The sequence below is a fragment of the Branchiostoma floridae genome, chromosome 1, assembly GCF_000003815.2.
Source record: "Branchiostoma floridae strain S238N-H82 chromosome 1, Bfl_VNyyK, whole genome shotgun sequence".
Classification (NCBI taxonomy): Eukaryota; Metazoa; Chordata; class Leptocardii; order Amphioxiformes; family Branchiostomatidae; genus Branchiostoma; species Branchiostoma floridae.
The window spans coordinates 33,448,985-33,462,223 of NC_049979.1; the positions used below are offsets into that span (position 1 = coordinate 33,448,985).

General features: G+C 43.0%; 1 long non-coding RNA gene across 1 annotated transcript; it reads right to left on the minus strand.

Annotated features, from left to right (window-relative positions):
- Positions 1–1,723: 1,723 nt before the first annotated feature.
- On the minus strand, positions 1,724–4,218 carry LOC118411101. Its single transcript, XR_004830647.1, has 3 exons — positions 4,103–4,218; positions 3,708–3,894; positions 1,724–2,416 (listed from the first exon to the last, which is right to left on the minus strand). It is a non-coding gene; the product is annotated as an uncharacterized LOC118411101 (long non-coding RNA).
- Positions 4,219–13,239: the final 9,021 nt, after the last annotated feature.

Consider the following 13,239-nt stretch of genomic DNA (forward strand, 5'->3'; position numbering starts at 1 on the left):
AAAAGGGTTGCTCCGCCTGCAGTTCCAATGCCGTCCGCTGGTGGCGCGTCTGAAAGGTCGTCGTCTTAAAGGTTAATCATGTTGTGCCCATGGTGCAGTTGTCTACTTCCCACCAGGCTTAACTGAGTGAGACGTACGCATGCCAGTAACGAATATAAATCCGTTCTACATGTTCAGTGATATCTTTAGTCACTCAGTTACGCACGTGATGATGTCCTGGGTCACTCATTGGACGCTATAAATATATATTGTGAGTCACTCATTAGGCGCATTATCTAGTCAGTCCATCCATCCATCCATCCATCCATCCATCCATCCATCCATCCACCCATCCATCCATCCATCCATCCATCCATCCATCCATCCATCCATCCATCCATCCATCCATCCATCCATCTTTATTGGCCTATGTCTATATACTTAGATATGTATCTATATCCATATCTATATATATATATCTGTCTATATATTTACATCTGTTATCTACCCATGTCTGTTTCTACATTCATAGATATGTGTGTGTGTGTGTGTGTGTATCTGCAAGGGGTGAGTCACTCATGAGTGAGTCATTTTAATTGCATTTGCACATATGTGTGACTGCAATCATTTCTTAAGAGTTGTGAAGCACGTGACGTACATGGTTAACATACCCAATCGGCCATAGTGTTGTGAAGCACGTGACCTACTTTAGAACCATATCCAATCGATGATAGAGTTATGGAGCACGTGGCCAACTTGACAAACATACGCCAAGGTCACTGTCAGTTTCAGCTATGGATAAATTTATTATTAATTGTGAATAAGTCTTAATTATGCATAAATTGATAATTGATTGTAACTTGATTAATCAAACTATGCATGAATTGATTCCACATACAATGGAGCATGTGACCTAATTCACAAACATGCGTCACTGACAGTTTTAGTTATGAATGAATTGATTCTAAAATTATGCAAAGATTAATTATTCGTTATGTATAAATTGATTGTTCGCTATGCATAAATTAATTCTAAATTATGCACAAATTAATTCTAAATTATGCACAAATTGGTTCAAAATTTTGCATCAATCAATTCTAAATTATGAATAAATCCATTCTTAATTATGCATAAATTAATTCTAAATTATGAATACATTAATTCTTAGCCATACATAAATTAATTCTAAATCATGAATAAATTGATTCTTAGTTATGCATACATTTGCATATCATAAATTCGTTTGTATATCATGAATACATTTGCATATCATGAATACATTTGAATATCATGAATACGTATGCATATCATGAATACATTTGCATATCAGGAATACATTTGCATATCAGGAATGTATTTGCATATCATGAATACTTTTGCATATCATGAATACATTTGCATATCATGAATATATTTGCATCTCATTTGCATGAATTCGTCTGGGTCACCCTAATTACTACTGACCTGGCCCATGGACTAATTGGCCTTCGAATGACTGTCCTGGACCTGGTGAAAAATGAATATGCTAAAAATTAGGACATATTTAGCCTGGTTACCATACCATTGAGGCGCTCGCCGTTATGCTCTACGGCCCTGTGGGGATAGCCTGCCCGAGAAAATAATAAGCGCAGGTCGGGGGACTTCTTTCTTACGAGGTTGGGTTAGATTTCGTCGCTGGTGGCTTAAACTCAAATGGCCGACTACAAGCTTTAGCGGCGAAATAATAAAATAATAATAATAATAAAATAAGCAAGCGTTTCGTGTTTATGTATAAATATGGGGCTGTTTTCTGATTTCCAATGGTCATCATTTACGCGATTGGTGGCATTTTGTACCAAATTTAGGTACTATAAAGGGCAAACGTCAGCTTTTTCAAAAGCACTTATTTCACATAAGGGCGCCTTGTCGATTCGATTATATTTGGAGAACATCTCATCTCACAGGGCGCTAATTTTCGCCCGTTCTAAATATTACCATATTGTCAATCGCACAAATCAACAGTTAAAAGGTTCAATACATGATGAAAATTTAAAAACAAAATCGAAAAATGGATACTTATGGCGAAGAATGGCATTGTTGATTGAAAGTGTTTTCAAACAAAAACATTTCCCACCTTCTCCTAATATTTACTTTTTGGGAGAAACTCATTTATATAATTGAATCAACAGATGTCTTGGAGGGATTTCCTTTCAATCAAGTGTACAGAAAACCTGAGGCCCGGAATCCGTCTCAATCGTCCTGCATTCTCTTGTTTTCTTGATGTTCTTTCCGTAGTTAACACAGCCGCGGCAGTCACAGTGGTAAAGCGAGTACCCGCACCAGTTTGCATCGGAGCAGCATCGACGTTTACCGTCAGGATCACATTCAGCAGGGTTACCATCATCTGCAGGGTAACCCTGGCCGCATCGCAAGTCGTCTCTCCACTTCTTCTTAGGAGCTATTGGACGAAAGAATTTTTCAGTCATCAATTCCAAAACTATAGTTCCAAGACCTCATACCTTTGCTAAAATATATAGACCTTTTCGACTGATGAATCATTGAAGGTTTCTGTCATTATACAAGTAGGATCCTCATTGGCAGAAATAATGAGTTGATCATTTCATAATTTTATTCTAATGTTGTTTAAAGTATAAAGTTTCATTCTATCCAAGAAAGTAAGTGTAGCATTTCCTTGTAAGCTATATGTAAGAGGCTGGTATGCATTATGTAGTGTAACCCTAACCCTATCGGAGGGCTTTTGAGGCCAGCAGTAACTTTCATGTCGCATAACACCCGAACGGCTTGCGCCAGAGCCACCAAAATCTGGTTATATCACAAACATGTAACAGCAAGTGCAGATAGAATAAAGTCTATGGTTTGCGCAGTATTTGAAAACGTACCTCAAGTTCAGACCGGGCTCTTTTGGTCAATCTGGAACCGAACCTTCTAACTCCTATATCTCCAAAACGCATGATTATTGACCCACATATTGATAGACTAATAATGTCTGCTACGACTTCTGTTGTCAATAGCAATGACGTCAAAATGTCACCATATAAAGACGTCATACATATTAAAGATACCACCATCTTGGATTTGCCAACTTGAATTTTCAAAATATTTCTTTAAGCAATCACAAAAGACATCGTAAGTAGAGTAAAAATGTTCATTTGAACGTTTCTTGGTGAAAAAAACGACAACAACAGGTAGTTACGAATTTCAAGGGGCAATAAGCTAATTGATATGGTACAATGTTCCGCCATCTTGGATTTTGACCGATGATGTCATCAAATTAGCATAATTGATGCATTTTGATGTGTAAATAAAACCTAATTTGAATTAGATTCTATTAATGTAATAAAATAGCAGTAATGTAGTAAGAAAATCTGAAAAATATATTGTTAGAACCGAAATTAACGACTATCATCAGAAATGCCTGTTAACAACCGGTTACCATGGAACACAAAAAAAACTTTGTGAAATTGTTGCCAACTTAATGTTAGGAAAGTCACTAAATTTGGCGACATGAAAGTTGGTGCAGGCCTCAAAAGACCCCCCCCCCTCCTCTAAATAGGGTTAAACATCAATAAGTAAACTGCGATCATAATCACTCGATTTTATCACATGCCATTGTTTCCTTGCGCGACCTTCTATAAGCGCTACAAATTTCAGGTCATCACATGAGACTTTTCACAGTTTACTTTCCTAATATAGCAGCTGATAATATATATAAAGCCGAAATAACTGACCAGGGATGTAGGTAGTGCCCGTAACAGCGGTATCAATGGTGTAGGTAATGTCCACATCAAGCTGACCATGGGTAAAGGTACTGTCCGCAGCATTCTGGCCATGGGTGTAGGTAGCGTCCAAATCACGATGACCATGAGTGTAGGTAGTGTTCAAAGCAGGCTGACTAGCGTTGGTGGTATCCCTTGTCTGTAGATAGGAGAGATTCTAGTTTGTATAGCTCATACAATTAACAGAACTGGTGACGAATGTAAATGCGGACGGTCCTTTCCATATTGTGTAACATGATATGCAATCAACAATGCCCTCCTAAACATGTTTACAAGACACAGACTCACAGAGACATGCACGTAGACTACATTCCGGAACGGAATTAATACGTATACCGTTTTCTTACCTTTTGAACGTCCCGAACATTGTTGTTGAAATAAGTCCATGTTCCCAAAACAACCGATGTCGTCAACAAGACAGTTACTATCACGACAACGCCAATCCTTCTATAAGTGCACTCTGAAAATACATGTAAACGTCAAGGTGTTGGTGTTTATGACCCTTGTATCCAGGATACGTATGTACTTGCATTACAGATGTTCATGAGAAGAGAGAATACAAAAGCTATTTTTCATGTAGTGCGACCCCTGCTTCTGTACTTTTGTTTATGGGTACGATATTAGAACAAACAGTTATTATCATAACTCTTCGAAAATAACTCATTGAAATTCATGAAACAAACTTAAGTCAAACCTTTTTACACTTTTTTCAAAAACAAATTTAAAAAAAATACCAAACGAAATAAGTTTAGTTTAAAAATGATGGCCATCAACTAGTTTTTGAATGCAAGACCATAAATATGTCTTGAATATCCATAAGACATACAATGTAACATAAAACAAAGCCGAAAACATAACATACAGCTATAAGGAACAATTAGAATCATCGAAAATACAATTTTTTTCTGGAATCTATCATGTTTACTCTTTTATTTAGATTTCTGAGACTTAACCATAAGAAGAAGAAAAAAACTTACGGCAACGTGCTTGTTGCAGCATGTTTGGCACATAAATCGGATTCCTGTTCAGGCCGTCTCGCGAGTAGCTCGGATCTGAACTCGGGATATGTCTGTTTTGAGGTAAGCCAGTGTTATCATTTCCAGGAACCACCTCGTCAGCATCTTTTTCAGTGGAGGTGTATTCTGACCTGTACAATGGTGTGGACACGTATGCGACAGCAGATGGCATATAGTCATTGTCTTCAGTGACATCGATTGGCTCTTGAATCTCATCTTTAATGTCGCTTTGGCGGATTACGTTTATGCCATAATCATGGTTGTTTGTTGTTGTAGTTGCATTTTTTGCTGCATATGGTTCGTTGCAACTACGCATGTTTGTTGTGTATCCAGAATTAGGTTGATCCAACGCTTTTGAGCGACATACCGGGTCCCTAAAAGTGTTTTGATCATTCTTTTGACTGTACACCGGATTTGGGCTCTGGATCTTTTGTGGAGAGATTGGATGGGTGTCTGATTTCGAAGCCTCCATGTCATTCTGGCGTATGTTTTGCTCTGTTATTGGTATTAACTTATCATCGGTGATCTCGATTGCCTGTGCGGTATCATCTGCATCTTCAGTTATATCAGGTATATGATTGCCATCATCATGTTCATTACACCTCATATGTATGGAAGGGTGTCCGTCCTCCTCATAGTTCCTGTGCTTAGTCTGATTCTCATATGTATTTTGGAAATATCGAGTTTCAGGTACGGTCGGGCTATCTTCGACAGGAACCGATCTGTCAGCATCATTTTCAGATGGGCTGCATGATGTTTCGTACATCGGATTTGGCAGCAAGTTGGAAAACGTATGTGGATCTAAATCTTTATGTATTCCGGGATCTGAAGCTACTTGCGTCAAACCAACTTCTGAAATATCGTTTGTGTCGACCCTTGGTACATTGTCGGGGGTGATGATGTCTTCAGCCATGCTTATTTGTCACCCTGTATGTGTATGACATTTCACAATTCCTAGTTAGGACATGTAGTCACCATTATGGTCCCTAAACTTTTACTTTTGACACAGAGCATAACTCTATAGTACATGCAGAATAAGAACTGTTAAACGTAGATATTAAGAACTTAAGCTTAGCTCAAAATTAATAATACTGTAAATGTATATAAGTTCGGGGGGATTTAATTTCGCGGTAGCGGGAAAATGGACTTTTCGCGGTGGTTTCGCGGTAGCACCATGCACTGTAGTCTCTTACTGTTATGGAAAATGTTCGCGGTGGTTTTAAATTCGCGGTGAAGCGGCCGCCGCGAAAACCGCGAACATTAATCCACCGCGAACATTTCTGCATTTACAGTATATAATGGACAACCAGATACTTTAAGCAAGATTTTTTCAGTCTATTTACGATGTCTTTTGCGATTTTTTCCAGAAAGAAGTGTACTTTGGAAAATTCATGTTGGCATGGCGGACTCAACTGGTACATAAAAAAACGTCATTTTGATATCATTGATATTAAAAAAAAACGTCATTTTGATATCATTGATATTGCTATCGACAACAGAAGACGTAGCAGACATTATTATTCTATCTGCACTTGCTGTTACATCTTTGTGATATAACCGAATTTTGATGGCTCTGGCGCAAGCCGTTCGGGCGTTATGCGATATGAAAGTTGCCTCAGGCCTCAAAAGCTCCCGATAGGGTATTGGGGTAAGGGTTATGTACTCACAGCAAGGCGTACGTGTCTGTGGGAGCGACTCGTATAAAAACTCTTCTTCGTCTTAAGAATTAGTCTCAGCTGCAAAGACATACCCGCAGAGGAGATCAAGGGTCCCTCTACAGGACTCTAAGGACCCTCGCAGGGAGGACAACTCCACCTACTGCTTGTGTGAAAGCCATGGATGGAACAGTCCCAGACACCCCAGACCAACAGCTGGCAAGATGGAGGGAGCACTTCGAGAACCTGCTCAATCGACCAGCACCACCACCCTCCCCTCAGCTAGATGCACTAGCCGCCGCAGCCAGCGAGGACGACTCTGTTCCTACTGGCCCCCCCACGCGAGAGGAAGTGGTCAAAGCCATACAGAAGCTGAAGCCTGGCCGGGCTGCAGGAGCTGACGGCATCACACCTGAACTGCTGCTCCACGGAGGCCCTGCACTAGCAGATCAGCTCTTACAACTGTTCACTGCCATCTGGAGCAGCGAGACCATCCCGGAAGACTGGTTGCAAGGTGTCATCCTTCCCTTCTGGAAGAAAGGGTCAAAGGATCTCTGCAGCAACTACAGAGGAATTACCCTACTTAGTGTTCCCGGGAAGGTGTTTGCAAACGTCATCCTTGGAAGGCTGCGCCCACTCCTTCTTCGCAAACAGAGAAAGGAGCAGAGCGGCTTCACACCGGGTCGCTCGACTGTTGACAGGATTTTAACTCTGCGACTGCTGGCCGAGAAGAGAAGAGAATTCCGGAGACCCCTCTTCGCAGCCTACGTTGATCTGAAGCAGGCCTTTGATTCTGTTGACAGACAGGCCCTGTGGAAGATCCTCAAGACTCTCGGTGTTCCAGCAAAGCTTCTGACTCTCCTATCTCTACTCTACTCCAACACCTCGTCCTCTGTGAGAGTTAATGGACAGATGTCTGACTCCTTCCATATCAACAGTGGTGTCCGCCAGGGTTGCGTCTTAGCACCATCTGTGTTTAATACAGCCATTGACTTTGTCATGAGCAGAACTGTGGCTCAGTGTGCCTGCGGTGCAAGCTATGGGAATGTCACTGTCACTGACTTGGATTATGCGGATGACGTGGCTATCCTAGCTGAAGTCATGGAAGCCCTCCAACTTGCCCTCCAGGCCATGGACATGGAAACCCATCCGCTGGGCCTGCAGGTCAGCTGGGGAAAGACCAAGGTCCAGAGCCTCAGCGACTACGAGCCTCCTCCACCAGGACTGGTAATCAACTCTAACCCGGTTGAAGCCGTTGACAAGTTCTGCTACCTTGGAGGCACCATAACATCAGACTGCAAGAGCGACACAGACATCCAGCTCCGCATCGGCCGGGCCGCCGCGGCAATGGCCAGTCTGGACAGGGTTTGGACCAGCAGCAAGATCTCTGCGCAGACAAAGATAAGGCTCTACAACAGCCTTGTGCTGTCCATCCTTCTCTACGGGGCAGAGACTTGGACTCTCACTGCTGCCCAGGAGCGTCGACTCGACGCCTTTGATACTAAGTGCCAAAGGAGAATCCTGGGGATCAGGTGGCATGACTATGTATCCAATGCCACCCTGCGCGAGACCACCAGTCAACCCCAACTGTCCAGTAAGGTGCGCCAGGCCCGTCTACGACTGTTTGGTCACATCGCCAGGACGGAGCCACCTCTGGAAACAGCTGCCCTTCTGAGGGAGCCGACCCCACCCAACTGGTCCCGCCCCAGGGGCCGTCCCAGGCATACCTGGCAAGAACAACTGAAGGACGACCTGAGGGCTGCCGGCCTCGACCTTACCACCGCCTGGGTGCTGGCCCTCAACAGACCTATGTGGAGATCTGTGTGTGCAGGCGCTACGCTCCATCCCGGAGCATGCGGACCTGAGTGAGTGAGTGAGTGCAAAGACATACAGTATTCAGTTCTCAGCAGAAAGGAGTAAATCTATTGCTTAATATATGACGATATTTTAGCAAATAAAGTGTTCAAATGAGGAAAAGTATCAATGATGAAATAAAAGCTGCATGGTCTTTAAGCTAACGTCACATTTTCACAAAGGGGCCCGGCAGGGTAGGTTAGGGGATGATTTTTGCACTTTCGGCTGGGGCCCTTTTGAGAACCCCGTCGGCTGTCGGGCTATTTTGGGGCTCGGGCGTCGGACTAAAAATCAACCAGTGTCCCGGGCAGGAAAATACGCCGATTCAACCCGTCAACTAAACGTGAACACATCGACAGGGCCCTCGACGGTACCCGCCCGGACAAAGGTCCAACCTTCTTACATTACAAACCATTGCATCCGTTGAGTCATCCCAGGACACCGCCAGGGCCGCTGACGGGTCCCCCGGTCAATAAAGAGGACAATTTGGGCCATGTTCACATTTCCACATAGGGACCCGGGCGGTTAGTTTAGGGACTGTTTGGGGGCACTTCCGGTCGGGGTCCTGTGAGTCTCCCAGCGGCTGCCGGGTTATTTTTGGTGTCGGGCGGGGTCCCGGTGAATTTTAAGTCGGACTTAAAATGAACCAGGGGCCCGGCGGGGAAAATACCCTGATTCAAGTTTTTCGTTTTCATAAACAGCCCTGCCGTTGTGAATATGATCATGGCTTTCATGCCATAATTTGGTTTGTCATAAGTTACGGTTGTTTACTTTCAGTTTAATGTTACTGACAGGGAAATATTAAAAATCACTTTCTCCCTTTCTCAATGGAAGGTCCCACACGCATGAGCAGGTCATAAAACATCTGGGGCTCCATGCGTAAGACGGACTTGAGGTCGCAACGATGTTCTCGCATTAGCTCGCTCATCAGCGTATCGTAGAACCCAAACATGGGTCGGCGCCTCAACCAGGGCCGAGCCCGCTACCATCTTCTTCTCTGGCGCTGCCATTCTGAGCTTAGGCTCAATCGGCACTTGCTCGGCCTGTCGGTTGAAGTGAAGTGGCATTTCCCGCTTTGTTACTTCCACGTGTCAAAAGTCAACGAAGTCGGGCCAACCAGTGCTTAATATACCCCCCCCCCCAACCCACACACACACAAAAAAAAAACCATGACGATCGCTCGAAAAAAGCCCAGAGGATGCCTGGTCGTGGTTCGCGGGGCGTACGACAGGGACCATACAGTTATCTACCCGGGGTGAACGGGCCGCCCCCCCGCCAGACCACTACGGGGTACCTGGGGACATCCCCAGGGTAGCTGACGGGTGCCTGCCGGACATCGAGCGATAAAGCCTTAAAGCATACGACGAAAGCCGCCGGAATTCCCATCGGAGCCCCCCGGAACCTCTAACGGGACGCGTGAAGAAAAAGTTATTTGTGACTATGTGAGCCGATGTCTACCCGGCTTCAGAGCCCGGCCGGGGCCTAGATCGGTTTGACACCGTGCGGGACCCCTAGGTAATGTGACGTAGGCTTAAGGATACCGCCCCTCGGACTTTCTGTGTAGAAACAATAGTTGCATCGTGAGATGGATGAAATGTCAGGCTCGCTAATGTTTATGCGCGGTGATATTTGTACCCTTGACATCTAACCGCTACCACGTGATAGAGAAACCGTATCATTCTACTAGTTTCAACACTGTTTCACAAAATTAACTAAAAGGCCTTTAACATAATGTGATTAGGAAAAAAAATTGACTTACGTTTTGGTTTCTTGATATTCCATCCACTTAGCCCGGCCCCTTAACAAAGCTTATCTTTCGGTTATCATATGACAACATGATGTAATATGACAACATATTGTGTGTAAGCACACAACTTCAAAGGCAAACTACTACAAAAGCCGATGATTTAACCGATTCAACACAAATAGATGAGGTATAAATCGCATCGTTATTAAGTCAACATCTCTAAATTACATGTATATAAGGCATAACGTTATATCAAAAGTATATGTCGAGATGTCTAGTCCACTGAGTCTTCTTATAAAAGCATACAGACTTCACATTAATTGACAGCTCATTGACAGCTCAGCTCATATAACGATATATGTATATAACACACCAATACATGGTTTTCTTCTTTATGTGACGGTCCTTTTGACAGGTACGTTTCACATTTTCTTCCGTTTTAAGCGTTGGTAAAATACATGTAAGCAATCATGGCAAAGTAGTCTACGACTACAGTGTCTACCAGAAATAAGCTAGCCGCGGAAAATGAACGAGATTCCCGAAGCGACCCGCAACATCCCAAATACCCCGGGCCCCCCCATCATTTCACCCCACCCCACCCCATCGCATTACACCCCCAAAATTACTTTGCTTTATTTTTTTATCGCTCAGATGCACAATACAAATATGTACGTACCTTTAGTCAGAAACTAGACATAAGATATTTAGATTGAAAAACAGCTGTATGGATATCAATATGAGGATATCATTTTAGCAAAAGAAATTGTTTTAGTTGGGCGTACTCACTCAAGTAAACGATTAGACAGACTATACTCACCGGATAACGTCTATGGTGGTGCCTCACTGCAGTTTTATCAGGACTCCAACCAAACTATAGATATAACTGTGATATTTGCTCCTAGGTAGACAGATTTCATTCCCAGTGTCAGTTGCCTGAAATGAATTATTCAAGACTCGGGACGAACCATTTCGCGGATGCCCAACATCGACTTTTGATGCTAATATTTATGCTCTCTTGTTGGTATATTTGGAATGAAGTAAATTAAATTCTCGTCTTAATAACAAGGGTGTACCTAATTACCAGACACATTTGATTGTGTCACAATAAAAAGTGTATATATGGCGTATACAAACCCCTTTCATTCAAAAATAAACTTGCCCGGTCATGTTTATAAACACAAGACAGATGAAACATCAGGTTCCTGAATAGTTATCACTGAGTTACGTAAGGTAAAGCCTACGTCTCTATTTGTCAACATTGTGATTTCAAACTTTGGCTAAAATGTTTGGAAACTTCTCAGCCATTTCCCAATGTATCATAATGTACAGATTTGATGATCAGTAACTGAACTTGTTAAATGACCCTTCTTTAGTACTTTATCTCAAACCTTGTCTCAAAGTACATACTCTTCGAAAAATTAGTCTCCTCTTTCAAAAAAATACAAAAGTGCAAAGTGAAATCGAACTCTTACATAAGAACAAAGATAGCCCTTCTGCAGACTTATCACAAGATTGCTTCTTGATATTCATATTTCTTTGGCTAGCAAAAGACGGTGGGCGGTGATCATGGAAGCTCATCTGTGTTGGTAGTAATCATAGGGCGATGTTAAAATTTCTCCCAACACAAGGGCATACACAGATGGGCAAACATGCAGAAACACACACGTGCACAATCACTGCTTCACCTGTCATAAACACGGTGCGAGGCCACTAACCGTGCTCCACACACACGGAAAGATATGATGATGATAATCGGACGGGAATTTTATCGTCCCTCTTCACTGTGCTGCGCCGCAAACCTGGCGTATTGTCGTAACATTCAGTGCACAAAAGCAAAATTCTCACAGGTGTCCAGTCTGGCAATGTGTACCGCTTCTTTCCTCCGTAGTAACCGCGGTTACTACGGAGGATGATACTCAGGCTACAAATGGCTCTGGCACTTACAAAAGTTCTGATGGGCATAACAGGGGTAACCACACTAATAGGCGCAACAGAAACAGGTACTAGCAGCAAGTTGCAAAATAAACTGCCCAACTTGGTACTAAGAGAAACAGAGGAGTCTTTATCAGAAAACATAGGGAAGCTAAGGAAAGTATGTGAGGCACGGGGGAAAGCGTGAAGGACGGAGAACCCGTCCTGGCCACAGCTACGGCCGTCATGGAAACAACGACAACAACCAACAACAACAACAACAACCCGTCCTATCGTTGTACTACAGCCCGTCCTAAAGTTATCATTCTCATATACGAAATTCATCACATTAGTCGAAGGGCCAAGCATCGAATATTCGGTTCTACTTCCGGGGTTTTACAAAACGGCTCAGATCATATAGAACGCGTTGTTCTCTGAAGACACGGCGGACGTCGGGGCACAGCTTGAGGCCGTTGCATGGATGTAAACAACTGTCTGTGGTGCAACAAAGAGACCTTAGACTTGTATAATGTTTATACTTTTTCATATCTACAGGATTTTTCCAGCACAACTATGTACACATTTTGCGCGTTACAAAATGACATCTGGCACTATGGCTTTTGAAACTTTAGCAATTTTTGTCCAGTTTACTTGTCCTTATCTGTTTTACAATTCACCTAGATCCGATTATCTAATGCCACAGTGTGATAGTCCATTTCATTGCCTTTACAATGATACCAAAGTTTCCTGGTTAATTTCAGGAGCAACGAGTTTACACCAGAAAACCTGCGACAACACGTTGGGCAACCTCGTTCCACGGTAGAACGTACGGGGCGCAGCGTCTTCGACAGAGTGAACATTTTTATATGCCAGTACTATGCTAGTAACCAATAGCGTCGACAATAAATTATACATCAAATGAAAGCTAAGGTTTCCGTGAACCAACACAGAAATTTCAAGAGGGATAGAGAACTCGTCATGACTGTAACGCCGTTACAAAGTTCTACAGCTACACGATGAGATACTACGCTCCGCGGTAGAACGCCCGAGGAGCCGCGTACTTTATAACGGAGTGAAAATCTTCTATTTGGGTGCTGCGCTATCAACCAATCAAGTAGACAAAATGCTATACATCAAATGAAAGGAAAGGTTTCTAGAAATCATTACACACATTTTCAAGAATATTCATGAACTCTACGTGCTTACAACACCGTGACAAATTTGACCGTCTAGTTCCGTGATTGTATGCAGAGCGACCGCGTTCCGAGTTAGAACACGCTAGGTGCCGCGTCTGTATAACG